The sequence below is a fragment of the Taeniopygia guttata genome, chromosome 1, assembly GCF_048771995.1.
Source record: "Taeniopygia guttata chromosome 1, bTaeGut7.mat, whole genome shotgun sequence".
Classification (NCBI taxonomy): Eukaryota; Metazoa; Chordata; class Aves; order Passeriformes; family Estrildidae; genus Taeniopygia; species Taeniopygia guttata.
The window spans coordinates 103,758,543-103,765,000 of record NC_133024.1 but is presented as its reverse complement, the minus strand read 5'-3'; the positions used below and the strand labels follow the sequence as shown (position 1 = coordinate 103,765,000).

At 31.0% G+C, this 6,458-nt stretch overlaps 1 long non-coding RNA gene across 1 annotated transcript in view; it reads left to right on the top strand.

The window, feature by feature from the left end:
* Positions 1-6,223, top strand: part of LOC140680347 (uncharacterized) — a 12,689-nt gene extending 6,466 nt beyond the window's left edge. The window contains exons 2-3 of the long non-coding RNA XR_012051518.1: positions 4,503-4,545; positions 5,329-6,223. This is a non-coding gene — a long non-coding RNA (uncharacterized lncRNA). The remainder of the gene's footprint in view (positions 1-4,502; positions 4,546-5,328) is intronic.
* The last annotated feature ends 235 nt before the right edge of the window (positions 6,224-6,458 follow it).

Below are 6,458 nucleotides of genomic sequence, written 5' to 3'. Positions count from 1 at the left end.
AAGTGCTTGGTAGTCTGCAACAGCTTGCTAAAAAAGGAGAAAAACATGTAGTTTAAACAAGATACGAGTGGTATTTAAGATTTAAAATATTGACTGTATACCCATATCTTTGGAATTTAAATTTAAGAAAATATTCAGACAGGTATATAAAAACAGTTAACTCCAGCAGAAGTATGAATACTTAAGAATTAGTTTATAGAGAAGATTTATGTTAATAATCCGTTGATTAGGAAGGAGATACATCACATCATCTTTTTTGTTAAACAGAGAATTGTACAATGTAAATTTAACGTTCCTGTTTAGAAATTAAACTCTCATTTGCACAGGATGGTGAAGGAAAAATCAGTATAGTCAACAAAGTATAACCAATGTAGTCTGTATTGCATCTGAATCTCTTCCAAGGGTGAATAAGAAAAGGTGTTAACTTCAGTCAGGCACCAAAATATTGCCTGAAGAGCTTGGTCATCTGAGTGAAGCATGTCTTCAGGGAAAAGAAATATATCATATCCTCCTCTATCTGAAGCCATATTAGAATAACAATATGTAATATAGAAATTTCAAAAATCCAGTAGACTTATGTATAAATATGAGGTATTCAAGAGCAAAAACTGATATGCATTCTGCTTAATAAAAGTAGAAATAGAAATTTATATTTCTTCTAATATATATGTATATTATAATTTTCTGGTGTGGAACAGAAATGCTTGCAATAGGGTACTTACTGAAAAGATAGATATCTCAAGGTGATGTCTTTTCATTTAAAGTATTAAGATAAGCCCTTTCACGTAATAACCAGAAAATTAATTGGAAATCCCAACATATTTTGTCTATTAACACTTAAATTTAGTTTTAAATAAAATATTAAAATAATTTTACATAGACACACAAGATTTGTAATAGTTTCAGGTAAATATTGCACTTTCTTCTAATACTGGTCATGAGATTAAATTATTTGCAGGACTACATATTACATATTCTTCTGGCCCATGCACATGGAAACATAAGCTTATGATTTTCATAAGGCAAATGTGAAATGAAGCAAAACAGACCTAAAGCACCTTTGTATGACCAATGGATTCTCTCAACGCACAAAACAAGTGAAAAACAAACAAATAAGATGTCTGACAAAACCAGCTATAAATTATTGCCAAAATATTCACATCTTCATGGCTAAGGAAGGCTGCTCTGGAATGGCATTTTCAGAATATGGTCAATGATAATACTTGGAATGTTTAAAAATAAATATTGGCATATGTGCATGAGAATCCTTTTCCTTTATTTTTTAAGACAGACATGCATTACTACTAAAAAATGTAACTCATGTATTGATTATTTAAGGTCTCAAAGCAGGATTTTTCCCAGATATTTGCCAACTTAGCAATCCTCCATTTCTTTTGTGTGCTTAGTTTGAAAATAATAAGCTTTTCATAGAATTACAGAAGCGGACATCATGATGCATGAATCTTAAATTGATTAGATAGCGAAAGGAATCCATTTGTGTAAAGCAAAGCCAGTAAATTATTTTGATATCTACTTTAAAAAAACATTGAAACCATATTTTAAGAAAAACATATTTTAAGAAATAACTGTTTATAAATACAGGCAAGAAAACCCTCTATAATAACTTTATGGAATGATTAAAATTAATTTTTTTCCTTTTATCATATACAATAAATGCAGAGTCAAATTAACATAAATTATTTGTATGATCTCTTCTATTATTCCAGGATTATACATAGAGATGTACAAAATTTATATGAACAGAATTCTTTTGGTTTTTTTCCTAGACAGAAATTTTCAAGTTTTAAAACAATTTCTCAGGAAATTTTATAACAGCCTGATTTTGACTTCATATGGAATATTTACTTAGAAGATATTAAAATAAAGATTTATTTATTTCACATCAACATCAAAAAATCAGTGACTTTTTCTTTGACTGCATCCTTTCCAATATCTTTTTTATTTTTTATTAAGAAAAACAAAGATATACTGGGTAAAAATACATCAATTTTCATTAAAATATTTGCACTTGTATCAAAGCAATAGATGCACTTATATAATAAAAAAATCTCTAGCACTTGCCTTGAAATGCTGGAAATAAACCTTAGTATTAAATATCTCCTGCGTTAAAGTTACATCTGTGAAGAACAGATATTAACTAGCAGTTTATCTATAAATATGTATATTTTTGGTCCTAAATTACTTGATTAAAAAATATCACACCAAACTGTATGTTAGATCATTATCACTTGCCAAAAGAGAATTTAGAATACTGAAATTTAGATTGAAAGATTTTGCAGCCAAAGTAAAGAAATTATCTAAATGTAAATCAATATAATTCATTTGAATGAAAATATGTGTGGGGATTAACAACCTAGACTATGAAGATAATTACTACCATGTATTAAAACATAAAAAGAAATACATATTTCTTACTGGAGAAAAGATCATTGACTATGACAGATGTAACACATGGATCATTTAATCAGTGTTTATATGTTCAAATACTTTTTTTGTTTAATGGTGAATGACACACTGATAAATGTTTTAAATAAATTGCTTTTTATTGAGTATAATGACTTATTGCATAATAATACAGTCTAGATACATGTAGTAAACAAAAATTTGTTTCAAATTGCTTCTGCAGGGTTTAGTGGTGTAAATGCTACTGAAAAGTGAAGTATCATCCTAGCTGGCACCATCACTAGAATAGTGCTGACAAAATTTTGTGGAGATTCAGGTATTCTGATGAGGAAGGGTTTATCTGATTACAGAGTTCTTTCATCTTTGACTTTCACCTTCACATGTGGAAAGCTGGATTTAGGTGTCATCACTGTGGGCATGGGTACAAGGGGATACAGTCTTTATGCCTCTGATGCTATCAGTGAAAGAGGTGCTCAGTTTATCCAAAAGGTATTTGGTTAAGTGGCTATTCAGGTATCCACCTGTATAGAGATGAATATTTTCCACTAGAATATATTGACAACCATGATTAGAGCTCCGTTGAGAGTAAGGAGAAGATAGATATGCAGAATATTTCCATCCAGAAACCTAAATTCAAGGTGTAGAACCTTAGTAAAACAGATTGAGAAGAAAATTATTGTAGTCCCCTCAACCCTGTTTGTGCAAGGTTTATTAACCTCCCTCCTGAATAAAAACCCAAACAAAACTCCCCCCAAAAGAACAAAACAAAGCAAAGCAAGACCCCAAAACCACCAAATGGGTAATGACTATTTATGTCAATAAATACACCTGGTCCCAGCATCAGAGTAGATAATCTGAAAATAAATTAGCTGTCCTTCACTACCTTGTTCCAAGTCCTAGTGTGACCATGAGTTTGTTGGATTCTCATCACCAAACTGCACTTTGGAAAAGAGCCACTTAAAAAAAATTGATTGTTATCTAAATCGGAATGTTTAACAATTTCATCAAAATAATAGTTGAATGCCTGAAAAGTGCACTATCACAAGTCACAGTGTTATTCCCCTAATAATGGAGAGAAGGTTTAAAGAGAAGAGCATTAATCTCTGTAAGGATCTGGAGATAAAAATCCTTATTGAAGAAATTTGATATCACTGGATACAACATGTCATAACTATCTAGGAGCTTTATTTGCAGATTAAGTGACAACTACTGAATAAATCTCATCTGGAAAGGGTGATTGTTTTATTAGCCAAACCATTTGTTTTCAGTGATTGCAGAATTGCTCAGACATGAATAGATAAACATTTTATGTAATTGAAGGAATAGAGATCTGGTGTTTTCATAGGATTTTCATTAAATTTTTCCATTGGATTTCTTTTTTAATGTAATTTCATTTTTATTTAATTTTTTTCCACCATAGAGATAATTTCCTTGTCACTCTTCACAATTTCACATACTGAGTTAAAGGAGGAATTGCTGTCAACAGCATTTTCTTTTAATGTAGCATATTTAAAGAGGCTGGTGTTTTAGTTCTTGTCTGGGTGAATATGAATCTCAGTTGCTTAGAGAATACACAATCTTGTATGCAAATTTTACATTTATTAGAAGACAGCTATAAATCTGTGTATACTGAATCCTAATATTTAAATGCTCTTATTTTAACCATGCTCAAATTAAATGAATAAGGCAAATAATTCAGAGCAAGCTTCAACAAAGTAATACTCTCTAACAGTTAATTATTTCTCTCACAAGCTACTTAAGAATACACAAGAAAAAAAGGGAAGTTATTATTTACTGGTCTGGTGTTAAAACACATTTTGATTTATGTGGTCCTTTGTAACTTTATATGGTCTTTTGTTTTAGTGACTGGACACTGGGCAGAAAAATGTTAAAGCTCATTATGCATAATAGGTAATCAGGTTTCCAGAAGTAATTATTGTCTTCTCAAAAATAATTTAATCTAATGAAGTATGCTACTGGAAGCCTCATAGCATTTGGAAAGGTGTCTTTAATCTTATACTGCTCTTATTCCTGTAATCCTGATGATTTTTTTTCTCTTCCATAATGCTTTCCCATAGAAGACAAAATGTGACTGATTCGATTACAGGAGTAATTTGGAGGGTAAGTGGAAGAAGTAAGTAAGTTTGGCAAATTGCTTTGTTTCTACAAATGTGAAATATGGGAAACAAGTAATGAATGTTGTTCAAATTTTCAACTACGTTTACAAAGATTGTGTTCATGATCTATGCTATCTTTTACAAAACACTTGCCTCCTCATAGAAAAGGTACATTTAAAGTAGTGAAAATTTGAAAATACTCAGGTAGAACTGCTTTTAGGAATGTAAATATGCATGTTTACATTAGAAAATTGTTTTTTATAAACAACTCAATCTTTTTAAGTAATAAATTGTAGGAAAATTTCTCTGCCATCGTTAACAGATCACATGACAATAGCTTAATTCTGATTTATTTTGCTCCATGTGATAAGAACCTTCCTAAATTTTTTCTATATCTAAAGTGATATATCAATATTTCTATATAAATTAAGCAATTTATACTATTAAATATTTGTTGATATAAATTATATGAAACAGAGGAAAAGACAGGAAAATTCTGTTCTTATGTTGGATCTTGGAGACTTGCTTTGAAATAAGCAATAAAATTTTGTTTTTCTAAAGCTAAATATTGCTCAAAATGAAAAATTTTTTCTCCAAATATCTTTCACAAGCATTTGAAAATTTTAATACTCAAACTCTCTGTAAACTCTCTGTAATTTTCAGTACTAAACTACCTGTACTGAAAATTAATTCTGACATGTGGAAATACCTGGTTTTGTGAGATCCAGTGATAAACCAGGACAAGAAATCTGTCATAATGAACATTACTTCTTTAAATTACCTGCAGATTTGTATCTAGAAGAGAACATGTGAGTGTGCCACGAGGATTGCAGGCTGGATGGTGTGAGCAGATGTTGGACAGCTGCAAACGCCTGGTACCGTCACAGCTCCTCCTACTCACATTTCAATACAGGCAAAGAATTTTACCTTTTCTCCAAACTTAGTGCCTAATATGTACCCTTTGCTGTTTAATTGCATTAATAAGAGAATGGAACATTTTTGAAGACTCAGAGGTACCATGAGACTCTGTAAACAGCAGGAATAGCCTTTAAGACAGTGTTCAAATGGCTACGTCTCTCACAATGCAATTTTCTCTGCTAGGGCTACCTGGACACAGACATTAAAAGAGTCTTTGGGGAGGTACTCTTCTTGAGTTAATGTTTAAATATAACATAATTGAATTAAGGCTATTTGTCTTCTCCCCTGCCAAGCAGAGTTCAAGGGCATTGGCTACCTCTTACAAAACCTGCAAGCACTAATGCATTTTCAAACTGAACACGTATGATATGTAATGTCTCTGAATTGCTGTTCTGCTCAATATATATTTAAATTTTGAAGCAGCATACACACAATCAAACTGAAGCAATCAATGGACTTAGTAAGTCTTGTAACAAAGATATGTGATCTATCTGAAATTCCTTTGTAGTTCTCTAACAAACTTCGTATTTGGAACAGCAATAAAACACAGCACATTCATAATTCAGCCTTCAGTCCAACACACAGGTGAAGAGACACTAACTCTTCAGTGAGCTTAGAGTTGTGTACATGCATTCTTCACATTACTGAGAGAGCTGGAAGCACTGAGTTTACACAGTGTTAATTATGCATTTTGTGCAAAGAAAAGAATTGAGAGAATATAAGATTAATTTTAAAGGTGCCTTTACAATACAAAATATGCCAAAATAATATGAAAAGTAACAAAAAAAAAATCTCAAACCCACCACCAACAAATAAAAACTCAAAAAAAATGCAATTTTAAAACAAGAATAAAGTGGGCAAGGGTATTCCCTTGAGATTTATTTTTGCTGAATGAAATACATTCTAACTCACACCAGCCTTTAAAATATACTTGTGATAATTTTTTTTTTAGAAAGCACTGTGGAAATTACTTTGAATAAAACATATTTTCTTTTCTTC